At 41.8% G+C, this 15,489-nt stretch overlaps 1 long non-coding RNA gene across 1 annotated transcript; it reads left to right on the top strand.

Moving 5' to 3' along the window:
* Window positions 1–13,695: 13,695 nt before the first annotated feature.
* On the top strand, window positions 13,696–15,057 carry LOC122707871. The gene is made up of 3 exons (XR_006344940.1): window positions 13,696–13,788; window positions 14,170–14,244; window positions 14,823–15,057. It is a non-coding gene; the product is annotated as an uncharacterized LOC122707871 (long non-coding RNA).
* Window positions 15,058–15,489: the final 432 nt, after the last annotated feature.

Here is a 15,489-nt window from a genome sequence, read left to right as displayed (position 1 = left end):
CCACTCCAGTATTCTTGCCTGGAAAAACCCAAGGACAGAGGGGCCTGGTGAGCTATAGTCCACAGGGGTGCAAAGAGTTGGACAAACTTAGCAGCTAAGTGACAATAAACAACATGTGCCTCAAAATGTATATGCTGACCACCTGCAAATATTATCCACACGCCCTATTTAGCAACTGCAGCTCCTGTTCAGACGTCACGGCTTTGCAGAATGACCCACTGTTGCTGGAGATTTTTCAAGAACAGACAGACATCCGCATACTGACGTAAACTTTTCCTATTTTTCTAAACAGTAAGAAGGCCAAACAAACCACCAACGTTGCCTTCTAGAACAATGGATAAAGTGAAGAAATGAGCATTCCACAACCTAAGACCATTTGTACGAGGTCGACACTGAGTAAAAGGAATGAGAGGAGAATAGATGGTTCTTCCTCTCCTCATTCCCCTTTCCACTGGCTTTCATTTTAAACTGGACAAACAGTGAGCTTTCACAAGTTTGTCCTATTCACACTTCCTCCGCATTCTCTGAAGCCCACAGCTCATGAATAAGCCCTTAGCACAAAGTTGTTGGACACGACTGAGTGACTGAACTGAACTGAACTGAAGAATTGTCAATAGCCTCACTGGTTGTGGGACTGGTACTAATCCCCTTCACCTCTCATACACACTTCCTTGATTGCTTTATTCTTTCTCCAAACATTCATCCAATAAATATTCGCTGAGCCCCTGGACCCTTTCAGGCCCTGTACTGGAGATAGTGAAGAAATAGGTAAGAAACAGCTCCTGCCTTCAAAGAACTCCAAGTCTAGAGGAGGACATGGATATGGAATCAAGTAACTCTTTTTGATGGTGTATAAAATGTTATATCGGGGATGAGTCCCTTTCAAGTGGCATTCACTTCACTTACTTTCTACCACATCTCACACGGCCACAGAAGAGCTCAGAAGCTTAAAAAAAAAGTGCAGCTGTCAGTTATGATTAACACAACGGCGAGACGTGGGGTATGAGAACGGATATAGGTGGTTTTATAAGGACCATGCGGTTGTGTGGGACACGCATGTTGAGCAGAGACTACAGACACTTAGCCCCAAACTTCCTTTTGCAGCCTGCGCTGTCAGTGAGCCATGCGTGGAAGGCTTTGCTTCCGGAATAGGAAGGCTGACTAACTCATGAAGCTCTGTATTACTCATTTCAGCAATCATTTGCTTTTCCCAATGCAACATACAAAACTTGTACAAGACACAGCAAAAGAACTTAGGTCACCCACATTAATTTAGGACATGTTGCTGTTGACTAGTTGTGGGGACTGTCTCTGTTAAAATTTATAACAAAGCCAAAAGATGCTGGGCTCAAACAAACAGCATCTCTGAGAATCTCAGATCAAAACTTATATGACAGTTTGGGGGGAAACAATTCAGCAACTTTTATTCAAATTAAACTACCCAAACTATTCTAGATGAAATTATATTTTGGATACCTATTATTTGCATAGATTTCCCTGGTGGCTCAGTGGTAAAGAATCTGCCTGCCAATGCAGGAGCCACAGGAGACCGAGGTTTGATCTCTGGGTCAGGAAGATCCCCTGGAGGAGGAAATGGTAGCCCACTCCAATATTCTTGCCTGGGAAATCACAGAGGAGCCTCGCAGGCTATAATCCATGGGATCGCAAAAAGAGTCAGACACGACTTAGCAACTAAGCAACAATGATAACAATTATTTGCATAGTACTACTCTTACAGATCCTGTAGAGAAGTATATAAAATATGCTTCTGCTCCTCAAGGAATTTGCAATCTGGTTAGGGGAGGAAGTTTCAGGCATGTGAAAAAAAGAAGTAGCAAAGCCAGGCACATGCAATACATTGCTAAATGACTGATGTTGATAATCAGAGATATGTGTACAGTTAAATAACCATAATCACGAGTCAGAGCAATCTATAAAGAAATCGCACTTGATGTAAGCTCTGAAAAAGAGAACCACTTGGATAAAACAGAAGAATAAGAGAAATAGGAATAAGAACAGGGGGGCAGAAGAGTGGAGCAAAAGGCAGAGGAGTGGGGAAGTGGGAAAGCTTTAGGGAAGTTAAGGAGACAAGGGTTGGACTTGGGGGCAGCAGAGGAACCCGGGAAAACAGTAGAAATGAGGGCTGAGAATCAGATGGAAGTCAGACTAGCAAGAATATGAATGCAAAGTCAAGGAGCTCAGACCTCCTTCCACAGGTAATGTTGAGCCACTGCACACTTTGCATCAGTGGAATGACAGGATAAAACTGGAGATTATGTAGGAGAAAGAGCAGGAGTCAGGGGTAGGGCCAAATATGTGGGGAGAGATGTAAGAGCCCCAAGAGGCTAGTTATTTGGCATTTCTTCAAATTAATATATTCTTTAAATAGCCTGTTCAATATCTATTTAGTAAGGTATAAAGGAATATCCTATGAGCCTAGACTATATGCCATTTTGTATTAAAAATAGATGTATTATGGTCACTGACTATAACATTACCACTCTTTTGGAACTTCCTGGTTTTCAAGTTAAAAATTGTCTCCCACTTTTCAGACCTCAGGTGTTTCCTCTTTCCCCCTGTGATTCCTTGTCACATTCAAATTCTGGGCTTGGGTTTAAGATCATGAGGCCCACCACTTGCCCCAGTAAATAGTGCTATATGGTGCATTAAACATTTTCAGAATTTCAGGGCACTGAACCACCTACCCTGAGGGACTCTCAGCTTGCTGGTTTCAGACTTGATGTAGCCTTTTTCACACTGTACAACTTCCTACGTATGTGTCATCAAAATAAACCCAGGTAGGTCAGTATCAGTGAGGACGAGTCTGTTCAATTTTTATTCTTGGGTGGGCATTGCGTGTCCTGGCAGAGTAAGACCAAAATTCACCTTGCCAATTATGAAACAGACATAACTGGAGAACCGAGTGACAATGCCCTTCATTTTGATGTAACGTGGTGGTGGTTTAGTAGCTAATTCGTGTCTGGCTCTTGCGACCCCATGGACTGTAGCCTGCCAGGCTCCTCTCTCCATGGGATTCTCCAGGTAAGAATACTGGAGTGGGTTACCATGTTCTTCTCCAGGAGATCTTCCTGACCCAGGAATTGAATCTGGGTCTCCTGCATTGCAGGCAGATTCTTTACTGACTAAGCCACCAAGGAAGTCCACTGAGCTACAAGGAATGGAGCGTATAGATATTATAACATCACTCAGACGGGGCTTATCAGATGGCTCAGTGGTAAAGAATCTGCCTGCCAGTGCAGGAGCTGCAGGGGACATGGGTTCCATCCCTAGGTCAGGAAGATCCCCTCGAGGAGGAAATGGCAACCCTCTCCAGGGTTCTTGCCTGGGAAATGCCATGGACAGAGGAGACGGGCAGGCTACAAAGCATGAGGTCACAGAGAGTCATGCGTGACTAAGTGACTGAGAACCAGCATACAGATATTATAACATCACTCAGACAGGTTGCCCAGATAGCTTCCTGGCCAGTGCACCTCATTCCCTGCACATGACTAGGACCAATCAAGCCTTCCCTCTTAACCACCCAGTTTGACAAAGGCAGTTGATAACTCTAGGATGGCTGCCACCGACGTAGTCAGAAACCAGGTGAGGCCACGCACTAAGGTGCAGGTGTGCATGATCACAGATCCTAGGTCACCCAAGGGTAAAGTTAAATTTGACTATGTTTCACATTCTCTGATCTGGTCCTGAACTCGTCACATTGGCCCTGGGGTTACCTCTTCAGTTCTTACTCATATCTGCTAAGAAAGCAGTAGGCAGCAGAATAGTCTTTCTTGGATTCAGTATTAAATCACATGACTTTATCTATCATATAACCTCACTGGACTGTAAAATGCTTTAACATTGAACCATCTGAAGGAAATGAAATCCATAAGTGATGAGGCGCCATACTTTTTTAGTATTGATTTGCAATCTTTTTAAATGTAGATGACTTTAGTAGATCAAAGACCCTACTCACTTCCTCATGCCCATGCCAAATAAAATATTCCACCCCAGAAATAAAATTTATGGCACAAAACTCTACACAGAAAGATTAATACAGACTTTAATAACACTGCATTTTATTAACTATTTCAATCATTATGTGAGGCCAAAAATATACAAAAATTATCATAATTAGAAACTATAGATCTCTAAGAGACCTTTATAAATAACAGACAAAATTACTCTGTTTCAAAATTGATTCTACTGTATGAGTAGTATATTGTGATAAACAAGTCAACAGTTAACCATTTTGTCTCAGTGAGGTTGTATCAGTTGTGGAGAACAAACTGGTGGTTCTGTTCACACACACACACCAAAGATGACTATAAGAAAACCCACACCATTACTGAAAGTGTAGACCTAGCAGAGAGAAATATGAATTCTCTCTGAACATGCCCTGTCATCCTGCAATATGTTTCAATCCACACCTTGAATTCTGTCCACATAATCCTGAGGATATAAGAGAAGGGAAGCCATTTCTCCCTAAAAAGAACTTTCCTCAACAGGGCCTATGTGAGGATCAACAGAAGACCACAAGCGAAGCTCAGCAGCAGCAGAACCAAAATAGAGTCTTAAAAAAAACAAGAAAAATATACCCATTATGAACTATTTCCAAGACATAGTTCTGAAAATGTGGAGTCTGTGACTTCCTAACCATGAGAACCTCTCCTTAATTCTAGAGACACAGACAAAGCTGTGATGGCAGGTTGATCACCCCGTGTATACAGGGTCCTACAGGAGAACACAGACTAGACCTGGGGTGAGAAGGTGGGCAGACACTGCCCCTTGACTACCCAGGGCCTCTTGAAACAGACAATTGTCTGGATCTCGGTTTTTCCATCTGCACATCAAGGGTAACTTGTGGATGAGTATTTATAAAAAATGACAACTGAAGTAGATGTTACAACAGAACAAGGTCTGTGTGGGGGAAGGGTGTGTACAAAGAGCTTGAAGAAGTTAGGGAGCGTCTCTGAGGAAGTGACACTTAAGTCACCATTTGAAAGACAGGAAAGAATGAATCAAGCCAGTGGAGGTGGCAGGAGGGAGATCATTGACTGTGAAAGGGTGACTTTGCATGAAGGAACATTTTGAACTTTGCCACCAAAGGGGCAACACTCGGTGGCACACCAACCAACAGAACCAGTGCTTATTACAGAAAACAACGTCAAATCACTCCTCTCGATTTTCTTCATTTTTTCCACCACTTATTCCCTGTGCATCAATACTCAGTCCATATATGTTATTTGAACTCTACTGACTCAAGTATTTTTCAAAGTACAATCATGATCCCCAGAGATAACTGGCCTAGAAAAAGTATGTTCTGGGCCTCCACCCTAGAATGACTAAGTCATCAAAGTATCTAAAGGAGGGATCTGGAATCCCTCTGTAACAACCACGTTAGGCAACTTCAGTGGATGGAGCACTAAATGAGGTGTTGCGCACAATATCAAAGCAGACACATGCGTTCCCTGACCCCAAGGACCCCACAATAGTCTAGGTGATAAGACACATGTACCTGAAAATGTAAGTAACACACCTTGTAAGGACACAGGTATAACCCATAAATTGCTGGGGAAGAAGTACCGGGGTCAGAGGTCAGGGAAATACCAGTTTCTCAGTTGCAGGAACTAGACGCCGGTCCATATCACACCCTGTGGAGTAGAAGTGAGGCTGGTAGCCTGTGAGTTATATGGGCTTCTTGAAGGAACATCAGTCAGGACACTTAGTGCAGACCAGGCCACATTACAGATGGAATCAGTGTCAGGGGGACATCTGTGCAGTAGAGCCCTGCCTAACATCTTCAGCAACAGAAAACCTGGGAGATGTAGAAGCAAAGCAAATGCAAATGAACAGAGCACATGGGTTCTGGGACTAGACTCCAAACCCCATTAGAAAAACCATTCCAGGGAAAGTGATCTGAGTCACTAGAAACTCCACCCATCTCTTCAGGTCTTGTTCTTCTTCACTTATAAAATCAGAACTGCCAAGCCTGGAGGTAGTTCTAGCCTTGGAAAGAAGCAATGCTACATCCTGCACCAGAAAGGTTTTGACTTAGGCTCAAACTACATCCATACGTAACTACAGTTGCCCATCCCTTTCCAGAACTGATCCCTAGATTGAGACACTCTACTGAGAAGATTGTTTACCTGGGTGCTGCATCTTTCTTTCTTGTGTTAAACTCCAAGGTCAGTGTGGACTTGGTTGGGCTGGACATTCTGATCACCTAGACCAAAAATGGCCTTCACTCTTTCCTACATTAATTAATCTCACTGGACTTGACTTCAGGCTTTCAAATAATATCATCTTCTGATGTCATACCATCAGGACAAGCAGTCCTGGCAAAAGAGATGTTTCCAAGCCCGTGCAGAAATGACGGGGGAGCAACCTGTCCCACAGCTTCCCCTTTTCTGCATATCTCTCCTTTCCGTCCTCCAAGAATCTTGATGACCCAGGATTCTGAGGCACTTTCCTAGGGCATGTCTCCACATATCCCTATAATGGTGGTCGGTTAAGCAAGCTTCTGGATATGTGTACCACTAGCAACTCCCATTACTAGCAGCACATGGCCAATCCTGAAGAGTGTGGATGGATAACTGAATACAGAGAGACTTGACATTCCACCCTGGAAAGGTTTGCAACAATGGGTTTATTAGTCCCCAGAGGTGTATTGCATGTAGTCATAAAAGACATCACTTCTGTGATTTATGCCTCTGCTTACCCCTCTCCAAAAGTCAGGAATGTCAAGATTCTCCATCCTAATCTGTTAAGGCCTCACAGATAACCTACCTTTGTGGCTTTTTCAAAAGACCATGACCTGCTTCTGTCACTGACTCTCAACAGTGTGTTCAGAACCATGCATATAGGACTACGCTGACTGGCTGTATCTGGTCTATCCAGCACCTAGATGGTCGACATGTTAGATGTGGGCTTTGGATTCTGAAAGTCAGGGCTCTGTCGTGTACTTCTATGTGCCTTTAATACAATAACTTAAACATGCTTGGTATTAGAATCTTTTTTCTATATAATATCATTAGTAATATCTATGTAATAGTTTGGTTGGGAAAACTAAGTGAGGAAATTAATAAAGAGGGTCTTACAGTACTATGTACATGTTACATGTTCAAAGTGTCAGCTGAGTTGATTAAATCGGAATGACCAGTGTGCTGGTGCCCACAGAGGTGGCTGCTTTTTTTTTTTTTTTTATCATATACTGAAAAGAGTTTTCATTTCTCAAAAATTCTAGTCCAGAAAAATGCGAGCAGTTTTGTTCTGCCTTCATTGCCCTAAAAGTTCCCAGACAGAAAGATAACATGAGCTATAAACCCCCAAATCCACAAAGTTCTATCAGCTGCCAACTAAAATAGAGAATTTTCCCGATTCTTCCTCTTTTGGTGTGCCAGAGAGCTAATGAGAAGGTGCTGGTAAAAACAGTGGTTTCCCCTAAAACAAACTCATTGACCTTTTGCCCTTTCTAAGGTGTTTCCCTCTTCAGCATCTGAAGAACTGTAATGTTGCATTTTTCCCACTGAATAACCAGTGACCACAAAAGCAAGCTATTGACCGACACACTGGGGAAGAAGCTGAGCGTAAGTGAACCTTCCCTGGGAACTACTATTTACATCACCAACTTACCTGGGACACTTCGGATACGCTTAGAGACAAACCTACCCCTACTGGGGAAACTGGTGCTTCTCAAACATTAAGATACCAAGTATAAGTGTGTAATCGGATTAACACTGGCAAGTAATCATAATAGAAAATTTGAAATAGAACACTATTTGGACATTAGTAGGGAAAGATGAATTGAATTTGGTTTTCAAACATGACCTTACAATTTCTAACACAGAGACCCCAGAGGGTGGGCAGTAAAATATGTTTGAATATGTGACTGTAGATAAATAGTCTAAACTCCAAACTCTGAGCACCAGCATGAGAGCAAGAAGCCGCCACATTTAGTTTAAAAAGCAAAAAATGAAAGTCTTTCTCTGAAGAATTAATCATTGCCGCTTAGGTGACCATAGGATTTTGACTACTGAGTAAGACAGGAAAATATTAGCAAACAATGGACTATTGGGATGAAAAAAGAAAAGGATCTTTTAGAAACTGAAACATATCCTTTACCGTACCTTATTAATGATTAATAGCATCTTGAATTATTGAATAAATATCTTCTAAGCACCTTCATATTTAAAATTCCAGGGGTTAATTATCATTCCTCTTTTACTTGTTCTATCAGCTGCATTTAACACAAACAGACCCTATATTTTAAAAATATCGTCTTGCTTCACTTTGTTCAAAGAGGTATCCGCGTTTGGTGAGTTATGTTCACAAAGCCCACTCCTGTTGCCTGCTTCTTGGCCGGACCACCCTCTGCTCCTTCCTCTCAACTTCTCGACACTGCGGTTCTTTGCTCGTTGCACAGACGTTCTCACTGCGCCCCATCTGCACGCTGGGGTCCTCCAACTTTCTATCTCCAGGCTCACCCCTCTCCTAAAAGCCAGACCCCTGTGTCCAGCTGTGTTCAACATCTCCTAAGGGGCTTTGCGAATATAACTAACCACAGTGATCTCTTGCCCCCTACCCCCCATCCCACCCGAGCCCTCTTCCCGAGTCTCCCCCACGTCACCTGGTGCTGTCACTGCTCACTGCTGAGCCCCCAAGCCTGAAGGCTTCCTCGACTCCTCTTTCTCTCCTACTCTACATCAGGTCCTTCGAGTGGATCCTGGCCACTCTTTGTCCAGATTTTGTTATAAATGTGGATGCTTCCTATGACCTCCCCATCGTCTAGTCCTAGACCAAGCACACCGAGTGATTTCCTACATCACTGAGAATAAAACCCAAACTCTGGGTTGGTCTATAAGGTCCCCATTATCTACTAACAGTGACAGTTTAACCCGGCCATCGCTCCCGTCACCGCCCATGACTTCATCATCTCCCACCACAGAGCCCAGACCTCCTGTTGCTTTCTGTCCAGCTGCACTTCCCTGAGGCAGCCCCATGACTTGTAACGACTTCTTTAAGGTCTGTTCAACCACAACATCCCTCTGAAGACTCTCTGTGACACCTGTTCCTTACTCTCCACCATCATCCTCTACTTCCCTTTCTCTCCTGGCTCATAAATCCCTTCCAGGCCTGGCATCATTTATCAGCTATTCACTTACTGTCCACCCCATCACTACCTTAGAAGATAAGCCCCAGAGGCGCAGGGCTGTATCTCTTTTGTTCTCTGCTCTACTTCCACTGTCTAGAACAATTCCCCAAACATCATGAGAACTAATACATTGTTTTTAAATAAAATTAAATATTAATTGAGCATATGTAAGTTATTTATTTAGTAAGCTACAAGAGGCTCATGTTATAGGTATGGGCAATGAATTCCCTTGGCTTTAGTTGAATCCCTGTGGGGTGGCTGGTGATAACATACATGGTTCTGCCATCCATTTCTTTTTTTTTTTTTTCTGCCATCCATTTCTATCTGTATGTGCAAGATGTCATTTATACGCACATGCAAGTCTTACTTGCATCAACAGCAACCAAACCTGGACACTACCTAGTTCCTTGTGAACTAGAAAAATAATAAAATATTATCAATAAATCTGAAGGCATGTAGAGTCAAGAAGCTTAAGACACCACACATATACAAAGAAACCACACACAGAAAAAGCAAATGATTAGTAGTCACACATGTGGTAATCAAACTGTGATCACAAAACCAGGGGAGGAGAAGATCAAGGCCAAATCATTTGATTCACCTCCATCACTATCAACCTACACAGTTTCCACAGAAAACCTTCTGGGCTATTTATTATTGGCTGTCCTCTAGAGTTTTTAGAACAGAGTATGAAGTCTACCCACAGAAACGTTCTTTGAATAGGTCCAAGAAGAAACATCTTGGGGGACTCATTGAATAATGATATAATGAACCCAGGCTTTCACACACAACTAATGGAGTACGGGTCTCCTAATGTACTTATTCATGAATATCAAGTTAAACCTTCTTGGAGATTCCAGGAACTAAAAGACTTTCACCATTAGTCATTTTGACAAGGGCTCTATGCCATTTATTTCTGGCCAAGGATCAGGAGAGTCACGAGGGAAACCATATGCTCAGCTTTCATGACAAAATCCTGGGGATTTCTCAAGGACAGTCCCCTTCTCTTGAGCAGCCTCAAATGCATCCAAAAACCAGGCATGTGCAGAGATATGCATACACACACACACACACACACACACAACACACACACACACACGTTACCTCGGATATATCATAAGAGATTACAGGAGAGATATGGAGCATTCATATGTTCCTTTTAGCTTTTTTTTCTTTTTTTTTAAACTATTTTATCATTTTCATGTTTTGGAAAGGATAATTAGACTAATATATCTGAGAATTAGGGTATTTGCACATTTGGGGAAGATTCAATCATGGAAAGGCAGGTTGTTAAGTAACATCAAGCATTTCTATCTCTTGTCTAATCTTTCATTCATAGTCCACATGCTGAGTGAGTGCAGAGTCAGAATGGCCTCCTCTTCAGCATGGGTCTCAGGAGTGGCCAGTATCAAAGAGCAGCAGCCCACTCTTGAGATGAAAATAACTATTATGAAATAAGTATTGAAGATGACGCTTGATATGGTTGCAGAACACGCCTTCTCATCCCAAGGAGAAACTAGGAAATGACAAGAACGGAGTTAGATAGGAAAGTAATAGGTAAATGCTAGACAGGACTGAATACATGTTTTACATATTCTAAAATAGTATCTCATAGCAACAAAAAAAAACTAAAAATAATTTTATCTCACTTTGTTCTGATCTGGTGACTCTAAGTGGCCCAAAATAAGATTTGTAACTTTTTCCTTTACTGATCAAATATTGTATATGTATACAATCAAATATATATATATATATATATGTGTGTGTGTATATATGTATAGAATCAAATAGACACAAAATATATTCATTTACTTATTAAACAAATATGTACAGAGCACTTACTCTGTGACAAACACTGCTCAGACACCAGGGAAATAACAGTGGACAAAAAGACAAAAATACCTGCTCTTGTGGGAATTATATTATAGTGTAAGGAGACAGATGATAAAAAAAGTAACAAGTAAATATGTAGAATGTTAGATGGTTGTAACTGCTATGGATGAGAATCAATCAGGGAGGAAGGATAAAGTGTTCTGATTTGCTGTGATGTAAAAGTGGTAGTCAAGGAAGACTTTACTGAGAAGTGAAGACTAAAGTGAAATCTGAAAGAATTAATGGAGCAAGTCATCCAGATATAGAGGAATATCCTTATCAGTGGGAGTGACAACTGGTGCAAAGGGAAGGTGCCTGGCATGGTCAAGCAAGGTGTGTGGGTGGAGAGAAGCACCCAAAAGGAGATGGAGTTAGATTAGAGAAGATCAGACTCCTGAGAGTCTGGTAGTGACTTTGATTTTTGTTCTGAGCAAAATGGAAAGTCAACAGAGGATTCTGAGCAGAGGAGTGAATAATCAACTTTTTTTAAAACGGATCACTCTGGTTGCTATTTTAAGAACAGACTAAAGGTGAGAGATGGAATGGAAGATAAAAAGGAAGACTAGACAAGAGGTTACTACTATGATCTTAGCAAAGGATAATGATGTCTCATACCAGGGTAGTGGCAGTGATAAGAAGGAAACAGATTCTGAATATTTTGAAGACAAAGCCAACAGGATGTACCACAGACAAGATGTGAGAGGTATTGAGGTTGACTCTAAAGACTATGGCCTGAGCACCTAGAAAAATGAAGTTTCTACAATACATATCCATGCATGAGGATCAGAAATAAAATTGGCAAGAGCAAGTTAAGCATGATGGGAAATACAGACATCCTAATTTTGAGAGAACAAGTAAGCATTCAAGGTGAGATACTTCAATTTCAAGTTTAAAGGAGAGATCCAGAGAGTTATATAAATTCAGGGGCTTTTCAGCATATGGATAGTATTAAAATCACAAGAATGAATGAGATTTCACAGGAAGTACAGTGAGAATGGAAGAGAGGTTTGAGGACTGAGCCTTGGGTCACTTCACAACTGAGAAGTCAGGCAATGAAGAGGAATAACAATGGAAAATAAAAAGAAATGGCCAGTGAAGTAAAAGGAAAATCCGGCTTATCCGGGAAGGCAAGTGAAAAATATGTCAAGAAGTAATCAGCTGTGTCTGGTTTACTCATACTTTGGGTAAGAGGTGATCTGGGCACAGATCTTTAACGACACCAGATCTTAGTGATGTAGATAAAAGCAGTCTCTGTGAAATACTGAAAGTACAAGCTTGATGCAGGATGAAATGGGGAACTTAAGATAGTGAGCACAGTTGCCTCTTCCATGGAGATTTACCACTTAAAAAAGAGGGAGAATGGGGCAGTAGTTGATCAAGAAATCTTATGTTTTTCTTAAATAGGAAAGGGACAGTGAGGACTTGATCCCATCTACGTGCTGATGGAAAAGATTATGCTAGCCAGGGGGAAATTCCAAAGAGAGGAGAATGGCTGGAGCATATCTTGTCTGGAAGGGGAGGAGCCAACCCTGGACTCCTCCTGGGTGATAGGAGAGAAAACAGGATTGTGGGCACAGAGGCCAGAAGTCAGGTAGAAATTCTCCTCTAATCACCTCTGTCTTCTCCATAAAAAGAGAAACAAAATCACCAGATAGCAAAGGTTCAAAGAACAAAGCTAACAACACAATTCCAGTGGGAAAACAGAAACACTGTCCTGAGAGATGGGCTGGGACTCACTGGTACCCTGCCATCTCTTCAGAGACAAACACCTTCACAAGGGTTCAGGACAGGACAAGACGTGCTGGTACACACCGCGTCCTGGCCCAGCACACGCCGTGCAGGGCGAGAAGAGCCACGCGCCCAGAGAAGTGCTTAAAGGAAGTGAAACAGCACAGTCAAGTCAGATCTGCCTGTTACTTCCGCCTCTACTTCTGTCCAGACTCGGCCATCACCACTGATCGGTTTCAGTTTTACAAGCCAAGAAGTACTTTATGTACTTTAACTTGGTTGTTTTCTGGCGGGGGAGGAGACGATGTGGGGAACATAGAGGTATGTATTTTGTTTGCTTGTCTTAAATTGGGAGAAATCCCAATTTACTAGGTTTTCATAGTTCTGTTGCAAAGTCATCAATGCCCCTTTCCACAAAATAGCTTCTATTTCAAAATTGGCCTAAAGTTGACTACTTTTATATAGGCTGGAATTCTCTCATATTTCAGTGTAATTTAAGTCTCAATACATTATTTTTTTGAATTAGAGTGAAACAAGTAGTGTGTGAAAACAACACGAAGGCTTGCTCTGAATGAAATGAGTCAAGATTCAGTGAAAACTATATATAGCTTTTCATTCCATGTTAAATATAGTTAACTACAGGGGTTGTATCTGGGACTCTGTTCTCGGTTGCCAATGCTTATTCATACCCTCAACAACCACTTTGTAAGTACCTACTATGTACCAGGCACACAGTATACAGCAGTTAAAAAAAAATACAACAGATCAAGATCCTTGCCTTCATGAATCATATTATATTCAAACGGGAGATATATAGATAATGGACTATTAATAAATAAGAAGACATTATTATGTAAGAAGGTCATAAGGACAATGAAAAAAAAATACAGCCGAGCCAATAGATCAGGTAACCTGTTCGCAACATAAGTGGTGCAGTCAAAGCAAGTCTTGCTGAAAGTTAACATCAGGACACATCTGAAGGAGATGAGCTGTGAGTCAGGCCAGCTCCCTGGGGAAAAGAGAGGCCTACAGAGGTAACAGCAAGTACAAAGACCTGGAGGGAAGGGGTTGCGGGAGTGTTTACAGAAGTATGAAGGGTCAGCGTGAGGTTGGTGGGTGACGAGAGGAACAGTAGAGACGGAACTGGCTTCGTAAATTGTGGGGCTCAGCGTAACCTGAAAATGTGGGGTCCCTTGCTCAAAATTATTAAAAATGTCAAGGTAGCTCTGGCAGATCCTTTAACCATTGGCCAGGACCTAGAAGCCAGCCTTGGCAGGAGATGAGGTCAGATCAAACAGATACGAAAGTGAGGGGACACATTTGAAGGGCTTTCTAGGCCCCTTGTTAGAACTTTTGACTTATTCTCTGAGCAAAATGACACATCATTGGAGAGTTTTAACCAATCTAACTTGCAGCATCTTTGCTGAAATAAGTCTAAGGGGCCCAAAGAAGAAATGAGAGACTAGCAAGAGACTGTTGCAATAATCCAGGTAAGAGATGATAGCGGCTTGGTACGAAGATAGTATTGGCAGAGGTAGTGAGAAGTTTCAGACTCTGCATACATCTTGAAGATGAAACTCACAGATTAGAGATGGGTTTTGTGTAGGGAGGAAGAAAAATTTCAAGAAGAATGAAGAATGACCCCCAAGGTTTTTGGCCTGAGGAACAGAAAAATGGGAGGTGCCCTGAGCTTAGAGAAGGAAGTCTAGACAGACGTGGAGGTGGTGGAGGGGAATGATGAGAAGTTTGGTTCACACCCAGACGTCTGAGATGCCTCTTAGACATTTGGGCAGTGAAGACAGGGAGTTGGCAGTAGGATTCATGAGGGTGGTGTCCAGGAGGGTAGTTGGGCTGGAGATACAAATGTGAAAATAATCAGAAAAGCTATAATTCTGTAGTGCATCTAAACGTAAAGTTCTCAAGGGATCTAGGTTCTCAAAAGTTCTAGACTAATCAAAATTCTTCCTGTGTCACATGGATTTTGACTAATGACATCTGTATTGTAATATTTACTTTTTACTTCATTTCCCTTTGATTAAAGCCTTTTTTTTTCCCTTTCATTTGACAGCTGAAACTGAATACCAAGGAATTTAAAATGTGACTAAGAAGAAATTGTGGGAAATTGTTTCTAAATATCACAATCAGTTTTCTGTACCAGCAGCAGACCTTCATTTTGGAACAGATTGTTTATTTTCTAATCTCCAGAATGATCGTTCTGTTACATAAATGTAAAGAAATATTCATCTATTACATCTGTGCTGCCATCTTAAGCTAAATGTAGATAATAAATTTTTTGGAATGTGTGTGTGTTAGTCATTCAGTTGCGTCCAGTTCTTTGCAACCCCATGGACTGTAGCCTGCCTGGCTCCTCTGTCCATGGAATTCTCCAGGCAAGAATACTGGAGTAGGTTGCCATTCCCTTCTCCAAGGGATCTTCCTGACCCAGAGATTGAACCTGGGTCTCCTGCAACGCAGGCAGTTTCTTTACCATTTGAGCTATCCAGGAAGCCTGATAATTTTTTGGAATAAATAAAATAAATATTCGGGAAACTTAACCAGTAGATTGAGCAGAGGTTGTTATGTTATTTATGTCTGTCACGGGAAAAAAGAACTGTCCAGCGATGGGAAAGACCGGTAGTGGACCATGTCTGGACTTTTGCTTGTAGCTGGTAAGGGTTTTTCTGCTAGTTTTAGGAGTTGCTTGTGGGACCGAAGGGACTGCCTTTACACAGACC

This window comes from Cervus elaphus, chromosome 14 (genome assembly GCF_910594005.1).
Source record: "Cervus elaphus chromosome 14, mCerEla1.1, whole genome shotgun sequence".
Classification (NCBI taxonomy): Eukaryota; Metazoa; Chordata; class Mammalia; order Artiodactyla; family Cervidae; genus Cervus; species Cervus elaphus.
This window is presented reverse-complemented; position numbering and strand designations above follow the sequence as displayed.